The sequence below is a fragment of the Elaeis guineensis genome, chromosome 12 (genome assembly GCF_000442705.2).
Source record: "Elaeis guineensis isolate ETL-2024a chromosome 12, EG11, whole genome shotgun sequence".
NCBI lineage: Eukaryota > Viridiplantae > Streptophyta > Magnoliopsida > Arecales > Arecaceae > Elaeis > Elaeis guineensis.
In genome coordinates, this window is record NC_026004.2 from 34,145,209 (window position 1) to 34,164,130 (window position 18,922).

An 18,922-nucleotide genomic window follows, 5' to 3' on the forward strand; every position below is an offset into this window, starting at 1 on the left:
TTCTTTGGCCTATTTGGATTAAGAGAAACTTTATATATAGGATAGTTTCTCTTTCAATAATCCAGCTTCTTGTAGAAGAAGCATTCTACTTGACTCTTTTCGACTTTCAACTTCTTGCTCTGCTTCGACTTTGAATCGACAGCACAAACCTTTTGTACCTTCTTCTTCTTTTCTCTCTTAGAGAAACGATGACTTGGAGATGATCCTCTCACAATATGCACCGGCTCCTTCTGGAGCTGATGGTCCTTCTCGAATGTCTGCAGCAACTCTAGCAAACCATGATAGTTCACTACAGACATGGTCATTCTATAATGACTCAAGAAAGATAGGTAGGACTTTGGTAGCGAGTTAAGAATAGCATCCTTGCCTAACTATTTATGCAATGGAAAGTTAAGTTTGCTCAAGCATTCAATCTGCTCGATCATGTACAATACATAATTTGTGACTGACGCTCCTTCTCACATATGGGCATTGAATATAGTGCAAGAGGTCTTATGTCTCTCAGTATCCTCAGGGATGCTGAAGGACTCATTCAATAATTGAATCATCTCCTCGGATTGTGCATCTTTGAACTTACGACTAAGTTTGTCATTCATGGCTATCCTCATGATGCAACGTACTATAGTGCGATCATTGAGCCACTTTATATAAGTATCTCTCGCAGCACGGGGTGCGTTAGCAGTAGATTTTTTGGATGCGAGATCCGTAAGCACATACAGGATCCTTTCATACTCTAGGATGATTTTAAGCTTTCGATAACAGCTATCAAAATTTATTCCGATAAGCTTGTCGCCATCCAACAACGATCAGAGTGATAAAATATTGGCCATAGCTGAAAAAATTAAAAATCTATTAGTATATGAATTATTTTAATCCTAAAGATATGAATTTTAGTCTAAAGATCCTCCCACTATTTTATACGAATTGATAGCCTCTATCTTCAATTTAAGAAATTACATTAGTCTCTTAGTGGGTACTAGAATCCACACAGACTGCATTCAGATCCGAGTGTGGCTCGGCCAATCCTACTGTATTCATGGGTATATTCTTAACCAATTATTTTACTAAATAATTTTTAGCAATTAGGTTTTACCCTAGGCATCTCTTCAGCAGGCGTGTGGCATCTCCACTGAAAATCCTGATTAGGCCCAACCATTAATATGACTACACCAAGTACATCCAACAAATGAATGCCCAGGCTCGAGTGTGGCTCGACCAACTTGACCATTGATCTGAAGGACACAACAAGATAGTCATATGATGAATGATAATTTCAATACTTAATAGACACCAATCATGTGGCACCTCCAATATCTATTTAGAATATTGGATGTATTATCACGCATCTTAATAGGAGGCTATGAACTAGTTATCCCTATAACTGTATCATTTTAAGGACTTAATAATTTAAAAAATTGATTTAATGGTTTAAGAATAAGAGAAGAGATTGACCTATGAGTCATAAATTCTTCCATTGACTTCACCAAGTCATGAAGAGGATTTGATACAAGTTGGTCTAAAGACACCTAAATTAGTTACACTAATTTACTTTAATGGCATGAGTCAGCTCGAATCAATCAATGATCTAATCAAAATATGATCTACCGAATTGGCCAGAGAAGTGAGATCGGTGGGAAGGTCTACTTCGGTTTGTCTTAGACACCATCAAAATGATTAGGTAAGAGGACTATCAATTAAAAACCATCGATCAAATTGCCATGCAATATTGCAAACTTACTTTAGACATCAAGTGGTGAATTAATTTCAATTTAGTTAGCCAAAAGACTCGGGCTAAATATTTGAGCCACGATCATGATCCAATAGGTATGGTCAAAAATATGGACTTGATCAAGCTACAACTATTGAGATTGATCTAAAAAAATTTTGATCTAATCTAATTCAATATTTAATTAGATATAATCAATTTCTCTAATTGGTCCATATTTATTTTTAATCCTAGGTCTAACCTAGTTCGATGACATAATTCGTGCTAATCCATTGTCCAACGATTTATGAGTTGTCTTAAGATCTTTAATTCTTAAATTTAGATTCTTTTAAAACTTAATTCTAAATTAAATGTGTGAAACGTGTATTTTAGTTTATAGAACTATTTTACTAAGATTTCAAGGGAAGCATACCATATATTTCAAATCAAAATCTAATTTTTAAATATATATTTAATAATTAAATATGTATCAATTTTATGTATACATCATATGTATCATAGAAAAATTAGATTTCTACATCATATGAAACAATCAATTTAGATCATAAAATCTAATTTTTATATCTAAATTTATTTTTCTAAAATTATAATTAATTATAAATCACTTTATATCTAATTTAAATATATTCATGATCAAAATAATTTTAAAATTTTTTTTGCTATTCTTCATCATGAGACTTGATCATAATGACACTCCTACACATCATAAGAGCACCCCATCAATAAGAAGATAGAATCTTTAAATCCTACTTACTCTTATGATCAGATGGCTTGGTGATTTTCTCAATTCGAGTACTGAACTACAAAGATCTAAAATCTAATTTTAAAAATTAATTACATGAATATGTAAATTGTCATATAATCTATGCATGCACAAAATCATACAAATATAATGTGCATCTAATCTTATTAGATCAATGCATAAGTTTATTTCAGATCTGAACTTACTTTTATACAGCATATAAAATTATTACTTTAGATCTAAAATAATATAAAAATCTATTAAAAGTATATGTATGATTGCATAGAAAATTTTTGGTTAGAGATGTGATTAAATATGTATCGATATTATGCTGAAATCATTTCTGAAACTTAGTCAAACAAATTCAGATCTGATCCTAATTCGATCATCAATTCTCTAATTGAATTACATTACAAAAAATCTATCAAAGCATATGTAAATCCATGCATAATCAGGTATTAAATCAGCATAAAAATCTGCATAGAAAATTTTTGCTAAAATAGATTTTCAGCAGTCCAGATGTAGATGCTGATTTCGATTTAATACTCTGATCAAAACTAGATAAAAAATATATAAAAGATATCAGAAGAGATCAATATTTAATCACATTAAAAATTTTGATTCAAAACTAGATCAGAAAAATTTCAAAATTTGACTATACGATCATGACATACAGGGCTGGCCATGATACTAATTGAAGAAAAAATTTGTCCGATCTTATTGGATGGTAGGAGGAAAGAATAGATTAGTAATTAAAATTTTTCATAATATTTATAAATTCTTATCTTGATTCATAGTGGTAAAGGATCAAGGTTGAAGAAGCTTCTCAATCAATATGCTTCGTGAGATCTAGATGCGCGAATCCTCTACTTCGCGTGCATGCCAAACTCTATAGAAAAGAGAGATGAATATCTTCTTCGGAGAGAAAGGAAAAGCACTCTTAAGATCTAATCTCAAGATCTTGGAACAGCCCACACACCACCACAAAGGGAGAGAGGATGCCAAGAGGGGAGAGAAGCCCAGGGAGAGGTGACACCCAAGAGAGAGGGGATGCTCACACTAAAGATAATCTCCATGCCTAGGTCGGTTGATTGATTGATTGTTTCTCTTCTCCACACCCTTTTTTATATAGGCAAGAGGTCCAAGATCAAATCAAACTCTTTTAGGTGTCAGAAAAAGGACTCTCCATGTTTGAATCATATCCAAATTTCCTAAAGCACATGGAATCTCAATCCAAGTAGGAGAGGCGCTAACTTGTGCCTCCCTTCATAATGCTGCACGCCCAAGGGGAGGGGCTATTTTCAACCCCTTCCCAACCACCTTGGTCAGCCCACATGATGAGAGAATGATTGAAAAAAATGGCTAAGTGCATCAAGTCAGATTTGGTTCATATTTGGATTCAATTCGAATCTGATTTGAATCCGATTCGAATCAATTTCGAAAAGACTGCTGATCCTAATCTAATTAGAATTTTTGTCCAAATCCAACTTGATAAATTAATCCAATCAAGCTTTAAAATTAAGTCTAATTAAATTAGATATAATCTAAAGTAATTAAAACTCAAATTGAATCTTTCATAATTGCTTGGATCATTGATTTGATTTAATTCATCCTTGAAATCAAACCCGCATCTCATGCACAGTGCTAGCTGAACATAGTCAATATTTAATTCCATATGACCTAGAACTTAATTTTTAATTAAGTTAATTTATATGTTTAATCAAGTCTCATACATTCAAATTGAACACATAAATACTTGATCAATTTTTTTCTACATTGTTTGACTTTTGTATGCAACTCTAAATATTTGAACACTAAGTCGGTAGTATAAGAACTTCTTTCTATACTAATCGAAGTGACCATCTAGCAATGATATCTGATGTCTAGATAGATTGAATAATTATAAAGCAATATTCAAGAACCTCGATATATGGTTACTGCATAATTCATCCCTTTGATTCTAATGCTCAAGGTGACTTAGAGTTTAACCGTCAATCCTGAAACAGTCATCCACACCATATTTCAACCTTTCAAATCATCACATGGATTATTCTAACCAAGATTTTATTAAATTAAAATATAATGATGTATTAACTCCTATAATTTGGAGGGGTCAATCCTATCTTGATCCATACATAGACTTTATAAATACTTGACTGTACCCAGTAGCCTTCCATCACTGTATTAAAAATACAAGTAGTCGAGTGCCTAAGCACAGTGAGTTGCTTGCAAGTCACTATGGTGATTTTAGGTCTAAGAGATACCTATTCTCATATATTTAGTGAGCTGCTCTTGACAGTAGAGCGCTCAGTAGGTGAGTCACTTGCTCAGTGATGATGTACTCTTATATCTCATCTATATGCTATACCAGTGACTCCACACTTTTTGATTACGAGGACAATCAACTTATATGGCATACAATGATCTATACTCGATAAACGTCATCGTCTTATTAATGATGTATCATTTGATCGCAAACATATTTAAGAACTATTCCATAAATCTTTCTTTATCGATTATAAAATAGTTCTAAAGATTTTATCATAATACAAGAATTCTAATAACGAAAATGTATACCTTGTGATAAAAATATCAAAATAATTTTATTCATTGATCAATAATTCATATACAAAATCTAATTATTTACAATAAGCCAATTGGTTTTAAGACACAATTCCTAACATTGTCACTAATCTAAGGTGGGGCTTAACTACTTGGATCGATTGAGAGTTGTTGGTGCAAAAATCTGCTTGCGCCGGAGAAGCTGGAGTCGAGGAAGCCGCGGTCGCCGTCGGAACCTGCAAAGGAAGTCTAAACCGGAGGTGGGGTTGCTCCGGCAAGACCCTCCGACGCTCAAGTCAGTTCTCTGCCTCAACAAGAATGGAGTGCTCGAACAGAGAATTTAGCAGAGTTCTGAGATAAGAAATGAGCCTAGAGAATAACGTATCTGGGTCCCCCTTTTATAGGCGGAGGAGGTAACGGATTGATGGCGACGTCTGTAACCGTCTGATCGTGGGCCGCCCGTAGTCAGGGAGAATTTATTGCGAGGGGTAGTGGAGCTGAATCGTGGCTATCTCCGTAGCTCGTCATGTGGAATCAGTGGCGGGGAGTGGAGCAGCGTCCGTTGTCGTGACTTGCCAGCGGGTGGGAGAATCATCTGGTATCCGTCGCAGGAGGTGGAGCAGGTTCGTGGCCGTTATTGTGGCCTGCTAGGGGGTAGTGGAGCTGTGCGAAATCCGCCACAGGACGTGGAGCAGAGCGGCGATGGTTACTGCGGCCTGCCAGGGAATGATGGAGCTGCGTGGAATCCGCCACAGGAAGTGGAGCAGGGTCGTGGCCGTTATGGTGGCCTGCCAGAGGGTGCAGACACATCGGATGAAGTTCGGCAGTGGTCGGAGTCCGGCCCCCGTAGGAGCCCGGACTAAATCTGTCTGCAGTCGTTGGAGCCGAGGACAAAGCCTGGCTCCCGCAGGAGTCCGGGCGGAGTCTGCTGGCGGCTGCAGTTGTTGGCGTCGAGGATGAAGGCCGGCTCCCATAAGAGTACGGGCGAAGTCTCCCTGCAATTAGAGTTAAAGGCGAAGTCCGGCTCCTGTAGGAGTCCGGACGGGGATTACCGACAGTCGCTGTTGTGGACGGAGCCCGGCTCCCGTAGGAGCCCGGGTGGAGTCTGCTTGCGGCTGCAATGGTTGGCGTCGAGGATGAAGCCCGTATCCCATAAGAGTACGGGCGAAGTCTCCCTGCAATTAGAGTTAAAGGCGAAGTCTGGCTCCTGTAGGAGTCCGGATGGGGATTACCGGCAGTCGCTGTTGAGGACGGAGCCCGGCTCCCGTAGGAGCCCGGACGGAGTCTGCTTGCGGCTGCAATGGTTGGCGTCGAGGATGAAGCCCGGCTCCCATAAGAGTACGGGTGAAGTCTCCCTGCAATTAGAGTTAAAGGCGAAGTCCGGCTCCCGTAGGAGTCCGGACGGGGATTACCAGCAGTCGTTGTTGAGGACGGAGCCTGGCTCCCGCAGGAGTTCGGGCGGAGTCTGCTGGCGGCTGCAGTTGTTGGCGTCGAGGATGAAGCCCGGCTCCCATAAGAGTACGGGCGAAGTCTCCCTGCAATTAGAGTTAAAGGCGAAGTCCGGCTCCCGTAGGAGTCCGGACGGGGATTACCAGCAGTCGTTGTTGAGGACGGAGCCCGGCTCCCGCAGGAGTCCGGGCGGAGTCTGCTTGGAGCTGCAATGGTTGGCGTCGAGGATGAAGCCCGGCTCCCATAAGAGTACGGGTGAAGTCTCCCTGCAATTAGAGTTAAAGGTGAAGTCCGGCTCCCGTAGGAGTCCGGACGGGGATTACCGGCAGTCGCTGTTGAGGACGGAGCCCGGCTCCCGTAGGAGTCCGGGCGGAGCTGTTCTGCAGTCGATGTCGGCGGTGGAGCCCGGTTCCCGTAGGAGCCCGGGTGGAGCTGCGCTGTAGTCGGTGTCGGCGGCGGAGCCCGGCTCCCGTAGGAGTCCGGGCGGAGCCCGGCTCCCGTAGGAGTCCGGGCGGAGCTGTGCTGCAGTCAGTGTCGGCGGCGGAGCCCGGCTCCCGTAGGAGCCCGGGCGGAGCTGCACTGTAGTCGGTGTCGACGGCGGAGCCCGGCTCTCGTAGGAGTCCGGGCGGAGCTGTGCTGTAGTCGGTGTCGGCGGCGGAGCCCGGCTCCCGTAGGAGTCCGGGCGGAGCTGTGCTATAGTCGGTGTCGGCGGCGGAGCCCGGCTCCCGTAGGAGTCCGGGCGGAGCTGTGCTGTAGTCGGTGTCGGCGACGGAGCCCGGCTCCCGTAGGAGTCCGGGCGGAGCTGTGCTGTAGTCGGTGTCGGCGGCGGAGCCCGGCTCCCGTAGGAGTCCGGGCGGAGCTGTGCTGTAGTCGGTGTCGGTGGCGGAGCCCGGCTCCCGTAGGAGTCCGGGCGGAGCTGTGCTGTAATCGGTTCCGCTAAGGGTTTCGGCTGTGGGTATTTTATACCCAACACCAGTCTCCCTACTTCCGAGTTTGAATTTCAAACAAAGGAAGTACAGAGAGAGATGGGCGCAGCCGGAACCGTCCCTTCGAATCCTGCGCACTGCCGCCTCCAGATATTTTGGCATTAAATGAGCGCGTGCCGGAGTCTTTTCGAATTGGAGCGGTACGAGGGGACGCTTCGAAAATCCCGCAGGTACACTGGCCTAGGTACGGCGCAATTATGATCCTGCCAACCGTCAGCCGCTTTTAGCCGCCTGCCAGGGAGAGTGGGACACGTGTCGGATGCGGACTGGCCTGGGGGATTCATGATCATTATGGCGCCGGATCCCAGGGTCTATTTAAACCCGTCCTCCCCCCTTCGGGCGCCCTACTCCATTCCTGAGTTTTCGCTGGTGTCTGTCTTCTCTTCGAGAGCCCTGCTCTAGTGATCGTCTTCTCGAGCCGTAGGCGCCTCCCGTTTCTCATCCTCCAGGTCCCTCAGAGTAACATAGGTTAGTGCCAACCTTCCTCTCACCGCCTAGGGGCTTCTCCTCTCTTCATTACTTTTGTGCCTCCCCCCGAGTTAGCCTTCGGCCTCTCATTCCCCTTTCGGTCTATCTTTTTAGGGTCCTTTAGATCCTTCCTTCGAAACTACCCAAAATGTCCTCTGACTCTTCTGCTCCCGGCAGTTCTGAGAGTTCTTCCGCTTCAAACCCCCAGGTCGCTGTCTCTGCGGACGAACCCACGTCCGGGGCAGGACCTCACCCGGTTTTTGCACCGGGCGCTATTCCATGTTCGTCGACTTCGGATGAACTCCTTTTGATAAGGGTTCGGTATGGAGTTCCTCCGGAGTACGACCTGGAGCTACCTGGCCCCTCTGACCGGGCCAGCACTCCTCCTCCCGGTCGCTTCTGTTTGTATCAGGAAGCGTTCCGTGCCGAACTCCGACTTTCGCTTCCTGTCTTTGTCGCTGCCTTCTTCCACTTCTTGGACATTTCTCTCGCTTCCGTGGCCCCGAATTCCTTTAGGTTTTTGATAGGGTTTCTCTCTCTCTGCCACATAGCCGAGATTCAGCCGTCCCTCTCCTTGTTTAGGCATTTTTATACCTTCAAACGCCATCCTTCGGCGAAGGACTGGTGGTACTTCTCCCCTCAGTTTGGTCAGAAGGGGTTGCTGAAGGGCGCTCCTTCTTCGATTCACAATTGGAAAGGGAAATTTCTCTTCGTCCACTGCCCGACCCTGGAACTGGGCCTGCCCCCTTGGGGGTCTCTGAGGGATTCCGTCCGCCGGGCTCCCAGCTTGGGGGAGGACGACCTTCAGGCCGCCCAGAAGCTCCTAACTTATCCCGCTCCTTCCCTTCCTAATCTTCTGAGGGAGCAGCTTCTTTTCAACATCAGCTTGAGCCCTCAGGATCCAGCAAGTATTCATCTTATCTTTTTTTTTTTTTTCACCTTCCTCTTCTTCTTCTCTTTGCCTCTTTTTCCTTCCCACTCTCCTCTTTTTCTTTCTCTTCTTCTCTTTTTTTTTTTGACTCTTGATTGATCGGTGTTGCTTCTTTTTTCCTTTTTCTTTTCTCATCATTGTTCTCTCTCTTTTTTTTCTCTTTTTTTTTTTTTTTTAGCAATGGACGCCGAAGCAACACGGATGCTTGCCAGGGGCATGAGGGCTCAGAAGAGGAAGGGCGCGACAGCCTCCGGATCGGCGAAGAGGGCCAGGGTGGAGGAGACGAGCTTGGCTGCGCCCGTCCAGGCGGCCCCGGCCATCGACATTCCTTCGGATGCCAAGCCAGGGGCTCCCCGGGCCTCCTCGAGGAGCCCGGCCACTGAGGCCCCCACCCCGAGGGTTCACCCCACGGAGGCGCCCGCCGCGGGGAGGAGGAGGAAAACGGTGGCTCGCAGGGCGAGTAGCCACCGAGCTGCTGCGGACGAGTCCGTCTGCTCCGAGGAGGGATCGGAGAATCCCTTCAACGACAGGGACTTGATCAGGCGGCTGCTCGACGGCTGCATCCTGTCCGACGTCGTGCAGAGGATCGACCGCGCCGATCCTGAGCAGCGGGCTTGGGACTCTTTGGGGTCCTTCCTCGAGGTAAGCGGATATTTATTTATACGATCACTCGGCCTTTGTTGTAATTTCCTATCCGTCCTTGCAGATCGGGCACCAGCTCTTTGCCTATGTCGAGGCGACGAGCCGCATGAGGAGAGACCTCCTTCAGGCGGAGGAACGCTGCCAAGCCGAGGTTGCCCGCCTCCAAGCGAAGACAGCCGAAGTAGTCACCCTCCAGGAGGCCCTGGAAAGAGAAAGGCAAGCCCGGGAAGAGGAGAGATGGATGTTGGAGGAGTCGGTGAGGAAGGCGGAGGCCGAGGTCGCCCATTTGGTCGAGCAAACTCCGGTCCTGATCTCGGAGGCCAGGGCCCTTGCGGTGGAGGAATTCAAGGCCTCCACGGAGATAAGGGAACTGAACGTCCAGTTCGGCCAGGAGGCGTTCACCAAGGGGTTTGAGCTCTGCCAAGAGAAGGTGGCCAGCAAGTTCCCCGAACTCGACCTCAGCTTTCTTGAGGAGTCTGAAGATGAGGCCGGCCCCTCGTCCGTCACCACCGCGGTCGCACCCCCCGCACCGAGTTCTCCACCTCCTGCCCCTGAGGTCTGAGACCTCTGATCTTGTGCCCTTATTTTGTCGCCATACTTCCTTTCTGTTTGTCTTCAAAGTTATTCAATCAATAAAGTCAAATTTCTTATTATGGACGGCTTCTCCTTCCCCCTCCTCCTTCCTTCTGCTCTTCTTCTTGTAATGAGTCGATCTTTGACACTTGCACCTTCCGATGGCAGTGCCCTGCTGAAGCACTCCCCTTGCCCCTGGGGGTCCCACTGAAATCAACAATCCAACAGTTGAAAAAGGAGGTCCTTCACCTGACGAAGAAGTTGAAGAAGTCGGAAGGTGAGCTCCGCAAATCGAGAGAAGACCATTCTGAAGCCACCGCTGAGGCCGCCCACTTTCGGAGTCTCCATGTGAAGGCAATTATGGACTACAGTCGGAGGAAAGCGAGCTTCGCCAAGGAGCTCGAGGAATGCAAGAAAAGCACCAGCGACCGAATTTGGGCTCAAGAAGCCAGGATCAGCACCCTTAAGGTCGAACTATCAGCTGCGAAGAGGAAGATCGGCCAGCTGGAGGGAAACTCATCCCGGCTCTTGGCCCGGGTTGATGATGAACAGAAGTGGTCGCAGAGGATCTCCGACCTTCAGAAGCAGCTTCAAGACGTCGAGATGAGCCACGACGTGCAGCGGGCCAGCTGGCGCCGGCAAGCGAAAGAGTACAAAGGGAGATTCCGGACGACGGCTGATGAGGTCGTTCGTCTCCAGTGGCAGCTGGCTAATAGGGCGCAGCTTACTTCCGCCCAAGACTCCGAAGAGCTCCAAGCCCTGAGAGGCACTGTCGAAGGGATTTTTGTTTCCCTCGGGGAGAAGACAGCCGAGCTGCAACAAGTGAAGATCCAACTGGCACTTGAGCGGAAGGCCATCGCAGACACGGAGGTGGAGTCTGAAGTTTTGCGGAAGTGGCGTCGAGAAGCGGAGGCTGAGAGTCAGCAGCTTCGTCGGGCGCTCCAGGATGCGCTGCGGAAGAGGGAAGAACTAGAAGGAGCAATAGAGAACATGAGGCAATCCTGGTTGAGGGACGGAGTAGATAACCCTAGGTCGGAGGGAGCAGGACCCCCTTAGAGCTCCTTTGCCTTTCTGTCTTATCATGTAGTTATTTCCTTTTTGTCGTTTTGTCCTTCTTTCCTTGGCCGTCCTGGCCTCGTAGTGTGTATATATCGGAAATGAAATGAAAAGAGCATTTTGCGTTACCTCGTCCATGCGCTGTGCTAATATTGTTGTCTGCCGAACCTTTCTTGACGTTTGGCTTGTCTGATGTAGACGCCGTCGGGGGGGGGCTTTTTCCTTTCGTCCGATCTTGTTAGGCGGCCGAGTTTCATCGCCATTGACCCTAGCTGCGGAAGTCGCGGATGGAGCCCGGCTCCCGTAGGAGTCCGGGCGAAGCCTTCCTTGTAGGCGGAACCCGGCTCCCGTAGGAGTCCGGGTGAAGTCTTCCTTGGCGTTGGAACCTGGCTCCCGTAGGAGTCCGGGTGAAGTCTTCCTTGGCGTTGGAACCCGGCTCCCGTAGGAGTCCGGGCGAGGTCTTCCTTGGCGTTGGAACCCGGCTCTCGCAGGAGTTCGGGTGAGGTCTTCCTTGGCGTTGGAACCCGGCTCCCGTAGGAGTCTGGGCGAGGTCTTCCTTGGCGTTGGAACCCGGCTCCTGTAGGAGTCCGGGCGAGGTCTTCCTTGGCGTTGGAACCCGGCTCCTGTAGGAGTCCGGGCTTTTCATTTTGCTCGAGCCGGCGTGAGGTTCTCCTCGCGTTACCAGCCCGGCTTGCGGGGGCGCTTTAGGGCACTGTGAGGCCTCTCCCTCATCCGGTCTAAAAGAATCGGGCCTTCGACTTTGCTCATGTCAGGACGAGGTTCTCCTCCTGTTCCTGACATGGCTGTGGGGGCACATTAGGGCGTTGTAAGGCCTCTCCCCCCATCCGGTCTAAAAGAACTGGGCCTTTGACTTTGCTCAAGTTAGGGCGAGGTTTTCCTCCTGTCCCTAACAAGGCTGTGGGGGCACATTAGGGCGTTGTAAGGCCTCTCCCCCCATCCGGTCTAAAAGAACCGGGCCTTCGACTTTGCTCATGTCAGGACGAGGTTCTCCTCCTGTTCCTGACACGGCTGTGGGGGCACATTAGGGCGTTGTAAGGCCTCTCCCCCCATCGGGTCTAAAAGAACCGGACCTTTGACTTTGCTCAAGTTAGGATGAGGTTTTCCTCCTGTCCCTAACAAGGCTATGGAGGCATATTAGGGCGTTGTAAGGCCTCTCCCCCCATCCGGTCTAAAAGAACCGGGCCTTTGACTTTGCTCATGTCAGGACGAGGTTCTCCTCCTGTTCCTGACATGGCTGTGTTTTTGGAGGGATCATATCCAATCATAATACATCCACGCTAGGTGGGAGGGGCACGTTAGGTAGAAAGAAAAGTAGATTCAAGGCGAAATCGTAAGTGATACATTTACGGTTTTCCCGCTCCTCCTTGAGGCCCTCCGGTGATGGAGTCGATGGTCCCGATGGGAGGCCGGTCCCCGGGCTGCTCTTCCCTTTTCTGCGATTTAGACGGTGGGAGGGCTCTTGGCCAGTCTCCTCTACCCTCAGGCCTGCGGTGGATGAATCTGTCGAGTCGACCCCGCCGAATGAGCTCCTCGATCTCATCCTGGAGCTGGATGCATTCTTCGGTGTCGTGGCCGTGGTCGCGGTGGTAGAGGCAAAACTTGTTGGGGTTGCGCTTCTCAGGATGTGTGCGCATCTTCTCCGGCCTAGGGAGCTGCTCCCTGACCTCCATCAGTACCTGGGCCTTTGAGGCGTTGAGAGGGGCGTAGCTGCAAAATTTCCCTAGTGGGGAATCCCGTCGAACCCTGCGGTCCGGGCTTCTCTGCTTGCGTGCCCGGGGTGGAGTGAGGGTGCTCTTATGTCCAGGAGGGGATCGGAAACGTGGCCGGGCTTCCTTTGGCCTTTTCTCTACTGCGCGCTTACTCGAATCTCTCGCTTGACGCTCCCTTGCTGTCTCCTCGTCCTTCATTTTGAAGGCTTCTTCCTCTCGGGCGTATCCTTCAGCCCGAGCCAGTAAATCGGCAAAATCCCTGGGGTACTTCTTCTCCAGGGAGTATAAAAGATCATTCTTCTGAAGGACACCTTTCAGGGCGGCCATGGCAACTGACTGGTCCAAATTCCGGACCTCCAATGCCACGATGTTGAAGCGGTTGACGTAGGCCCGTATGGACTCCCCTTTCCTCTGCTTGATGTTGATGAGGGACTCCGAACGCTTTTGGGGACGTCGGCTCCTGACAAAATGGGCCACGAATTGGTGGCTCATTTGATCGAAGGAAAAGATGGTACCCAGCTTCAAAGCCGAGTACCAGTTCCTCGCTGCTCCCTTCAAAGTAGACGGAAAAGCCCGGCACAAAATGGCGTCAGGAGCACCGTGAAGCAGCATCATCGTCCGGAAGGCCTCCAGATGATCAACCGGATCCGAAGTCCCGTCGTAGCTTTCGAACTGGGGGAGCTTGAAGTTTGGCAGGATCGGTTCCTGCATAATCATTTGAGAGAAGGGAGGGTCAGTGCAAATATCCTCACTATAAGCGGGAGGCGCGTGGCGGAGTTCTTCGATCCACCGGTTCATCTCCTGGAGCCTCCGATCCAGAAAATCCTCTTGACTCCGAGTCTCGAGGGTCCTTTGGCAGAACGGGGGCAGGGATCTTCCAGGGGTGGAGTCGTGATCTGATTGAGGGCTCTCTACCCTCGGATTTGTTTTCCCGGGAAGGACGGGGTGGCTGGCCCAGGTGGCCCGCCCCACCGTCGTGTTCTGGCATTCCGGTGATGCCCTTTCCGGATGCGCCGACGCCTGCGGTTGCTGCTACTGCATTGCTTGTACGGCTTTGACGAGGCCTTTGACCTGCTGTGCCAGCAAGTCGAATTGCTCTGCGCCGACCGCTGCCGCCGGAGGGGGGAGGAGGAGGCTGAGAAACTGGAGGGGAGGCCGGAGCCTGAGATCTGGCCGCAGAGGCCGTAGACCGTCGGGTGGATGCCTTGCGCGGAGGCATCGAGTGTCGATCTCGCGAAGGGAGGTTAGGAGTGGGTGACGGAGAGACGGTCAGGGACGGCTCCGTTGAACACTCCTTTAAGAATAAGGGTGCTGCGAAGGTTTAGTCCCTTCCTCTAGCGCCAATCTTGTTGGTGCAAAAATTTGCTTGCGCCGGAGAAGCTGGAGTCGAGGAAGCCGCGGTCGCCGTCGGGACCTGCAAAGGAAGTCTAAATCGGAGGTGGGGTTGCTCCGGCAAGACCCTCCGACGCTCAAGTCAGTTCTCTGCCTCAACAAGAATGGAGTGCTCGAACGGAGAATTTAACAGAGTTTTGAGATAAGAAATGAGCATAAAAAATAATGTATCTGGGTTCCCCTTTTATAGGTGGAGGAGGTAACGGATTGATGGCGACATCTGTAACCGTCTGGTCGTGGGCCGCCTGTAGTCAGAGAGAATTTATTGCGAGGGGTAGTGGAGCTGAATCGTGGCTATCTCCGTAGCTCGCCACGTGGAATCAGTGGCGGGGAGTGGAGCAGCGTCCGTTGTCGTGACTTGCCAGCGGGTGGGAGAATCGCCTGGTATCCATCGCAGGAGGTGGAGCAGGTTCGTGGCCGTTATTATGGCCTGCTAGGGGGTAGTGGAGCTGTGCGAAATCCGCCACAGGATGTGGAGCAGAGCGGCGATGGTTACTGCGGCCTGTCAGGGAATGATGGAGCTGCGTGGAATCCGCCACAGGAAGTGGAGCAGGGTTGTGGCCGTTATGGTGGCCTGCCAGAGGGTGCAGACACATCGGATGAAGTTCGGCAGTGGTCGGAGTCCGGCCCCCGTAGGAGCCCAGACTAAATCTGTCTGCAGTCGTTGGAGCCGAGGACGAAGCCCGGCTCCCGCAGGAGTCCGGGCGGAGTCTGCTGGCGGCTGCAGTTGTTGGCATCGAGGATGAAGCCCGACTCCCATAAGAGTACGGGCGAAGTCTCCCTGCAATTAGAGTTAAAGGCGAAGTCCGGCTCCTGTAGGAGTCCGGACGGGGATTACCGGTAGTCGCTGTTGTGGACGGAGCCCGGCTCCCGTAGGAGCCCGGGCGGAGTCTGCTTGCGGCTGCAATGGTTGGCGTCGAGGATGAAGCCCGGCTCCCATAAGAGTACGGGCGAAGTCTCCCTGCAATTAGAGTTAAAGGCGAAGTCTGGCTCCTGTAGGAGTCCGGACGGGGATTACCGGCAGTCGCTGTTGAGGACGGAGCCCGACTCCCGTAGGAGCCCGGGCGGAGTCTGCTTGCGGCTGCAATGGTTGGCGTCGAGGATGAAGCCCGGCTCCCATAAGAGTACGGGCGAAGTCTCCCTGCAATTAGAGTTAAAGGCGAAGTCCGGCTCCCGTAGGAGTCCGGACGGAGATTACCAGCAGTCGTTGTTGAGGACGGAGCCCGGCTCCCGCAGGAGTCCGGGCGGAGTCTGCTGGCGGCTGCAGTTGTTGGCGTCGAGGATGAAGCCCGGCTCCCATAAGAGTACGGGCGAAGTCTCCCTGCAATTAGAGTTAAAGGCGAAGTCCAGCTCCCGTAGGAGTCCGGATGGGGATTACCAGCAGTCGTTGTTGAGGACGGAGCCCGGCTCCCGCAGGAGTCCGGGCGGAGTCTGCTTGCGGCTGCAATGGTTGGCGTCGAGGATGAAGCCCGGCTCCCATAAGAGTACGGGCGAAGTCTCCCTGCAATTAGAGTTAAAGGCGAAGTCCGGCTCCCGTAGGAGTCCGGACGGGGATTACCGGCAGTCGCTGTTGAGGACGGAGCCCGGCTCCTGTAGGAGTCCGGGCAGAGCCGTTCTGCAGTCGATGTCGGCAGCGGAGCCCGACTCCCGTAGGAGCCCGGGCGGAGCTGCGCTGTAGTCGGTGTCGGCGGTGGAGCCCAGCTCCCGTAGGAGTCCGGGCGGAGCTGTGCTGCAGTCGGTGTCGGCGGTGGAGCCCGGCTTTCGTAGGAGCCCGGGCGGAGCTGCGCTGTAGTCGGTGTCGGCGGCGGAGCCCGACTCCCGTAGGAGTCCGGGCGGAGCTGTGCTGCAGTCGGTGTCGGCGGTGGAGCCCGGCTCCCGTAGGAGCCCGGGCGGAGCTGCGCTGTAGTCGGTGTCGGCGGCGGAGCCCGACTCCCGTAGGAGTCCGGGCGGAGCTGTGCTGTAGTCGGTGTCGACGGCGGAGCCCGGCTCCCGTAGGAGTCCGGGCGGAGCTGTGCTGTAGTCGGTGTCGGCGGCGGAGTCCGGCTCCCGTAGGAGTCCGGGCGGAGCTGTGCTGTAGTCGGTGTCGGCGGCGGAGCCCGGCTCCCGTAGGAGTCCGGGCGGAGCTGTGCTGTAGTCGGTTCCGCTAAGGATTTCGGCTGTGGGTATTTTATACCCAACAAGAGTAAAGATGGTATCTATAGATTCAAATAAGGACAAAGGCAACATACTCTTGATGTGATATCGGCTCAGTGCTATGGCAATAGGCTTACATGTAATAGTTGTAACTAATATATTTGTTCAAAGGCAAATCGAAATCATTATTGGGCACATCAACAGGAGTATTGACATTAAAATATTCATTAGAAAGCATGAGGTAAAAAAGAATACTTAGATCTAGGAGATCCATACTAGTTGTGCCATGATTAGGATAAAAGGTGCTGGTCAAATAGGACCAAAAACACAAAGAGACAAGAAGTAATGGTCGACTGGCTCTTAGGAGAGAATAGAAAAAGGCCAAGATTTCAAAGAGACCATTCTTCTCCCAAACAAATAACTTTTGTTGGAAGATGCTATCAAACCATTGGTTTCAAATATCACGTCGGAGAGGTTATAACCAATGGTGATTGGGATTTTTCTAGATTTAAGTTCTGATCTCTTATAAAGGAAGGTTTCCTTGGGATGGTGCAAGAAGACAAAAGAAATTGATGAAGAAATCAGAAATCTAAAGGTAGGCTTAATACACAAAGATGAGAGGGTTTCTGAATTAGTTTCTAAGGTCTATCGATTATAGGAACCTAGAATGCTATAACTTCTCCATGCGTTCGGAACTACCGAACAAGGTGACATCTCAAGAAATTGAAAAAGAACTACAAAGAAAGGATGAAAGAAAAGTCTCAGCCCAGCTCGAAAGCATTCCTCATAGAGGCTCATCCGCCCTGAGGGAGGTTGGCAAACTTGATCGTTTGGCCTTGGGATTTTCTGTTGGAACTCTGAAGGGATTTGAAACTGCTCGTGGAGCAGTACCACATCCATCTCTGTTAGTTCGGACTAGAATGCTAGTGGGGCAAAATTGGAGTCTCCAAAAGAACCCATTCACCTCGTAGGAAGAAACTCTGGAAGTGAAGGATGGGGAAGAAGGAGAACCTATAGCAAAAGAAGACAAAGACAATTAAAAACCCTAGAAATCGACATCCCATCTTGCCTGGGCTTTAAATAGACCCAAGTTCAAAAAATCTTCTAATGATACTTCTTCTCAAAGCATTGATTATTATAGGTGTGAGCTGATGAGGTTTGAATGGATGTTTGATGCGTGGCAACCACCGCTTGGGCACAGCTCGTGCCGTCGATATGGCAGTCCATGTTAGCGATAGGCAAATCGTGCCATGCATCATTTTCGAAGGGACGTGCAGGGATGTGTGATAGTACCCACCATGTGGAGGTGATTCAAATTTTGATCTTTTCAAAAACCTAAATAGGTAATGAATACTTTCAGGATAATTCATATAGCTTGGATTACAGCTCAGATTATAGCTTAGATCATGCATTATGATTTGGATCATAGTTAAATGTTTAGCTAGTATAGATTGGAATTCGACCAATACAGCTTGGGATGTAATTCACATTCAACTTTTCAAACACAATGAACACCAATGATAAAAAGTAAATTTATTTATTTGCATGAAGATTTGATTACAAAGCTTAGATTACAAAAAGAAGAAAGATACATCGTTGCCTTGGAGCACTATCAGGGCGACTTGCTTCGGAGCAGCCTTCCTTAGCATCAATAATCCCTTTTGTCTGGGTGGCCATGTTGATTTTATTCATCTCGATAAGGCATTGGGATACTTTTGCAAATCTTCCCATGCTGCCTTCTATCGTAGCCTTCAGGCTTTGATCCGGCAAGTTGGCTTGTAGAAGTTCGGCATTGTCAGCAGGAAGGTATGTCCGGGCCATTATCTTGCACCTCTCGAAGCCTATGGAGAATGCTATCTTGCAGGCCTAGCTTTTAATTTTGGCCCTCTTCTCGCCAACCGATCCATCCTTTTGAAAGTGTTCGTGGTTAGGAGCTCCTGATCCGAGAGTCAACGATAGAGGAGAACTTTGCCTTCTCTTTCTTCCTTCAGCTTCTCCTTCAGGTGCTCCACTTTTGATAGAGCCTCTTGAGGTTCAGTTCGAGGTGCAGATAGCTCCTGAGTCTCCTAAATCCCCTTGGAAGTATAGCCTTCACCCCTCTGAGGTTTCTTCTCTCTATGGCTTGTTCTGTCTGAGGTTCTGACCCTCTTAGCTGGGCTCCTATTGGGGCTCCTTTGAGTATGAACCTTGGAGGGGATAAAATCTCGACTCCTTTTATCTTCGAGTATCCTCCTTAGGGGCTCTATATCATCACGGGCTCGGTGGGAGTCTCTCTCAACCCTAGATCTTTGCCTTTCGAGGTCTTCAATTTTTTTTTCAGCCCTCCTTATCTCATCATCTCGATGATCGATTGTCTTTCAGACTTCTCGGGGGGCCTCTTCAGAAAGATCAACTTTTTTTATTAGCTCGGCATTAGCCGATTTTTTCTGCTCCAAAAGGTACTCCAGCCAATCTATCTTTTCCTTCACTGTTGTAAGCTCCAACGCCGAAGTCTCAGAAGTGGAGCCGACAAAGCTAATAATGCCCTAGCTA

The 18,922-nt window shown here is 49.4% G+C and overlaps 1 pseudogene; it reads right to left on the minus strand.

Moving 5' to 3' along the window:
* Positions 1-18,211, minus strand: part of LOC105032872 (chlorophyll a-b binding protein of LHCII type I, chloroplastic-like) — a 29,706-nt pseudogene extending 11,495 nt beyond the window's left edge.
* Between the last annotated feature and the right edge of the window lie 711 nt (positions 18,212-18,922).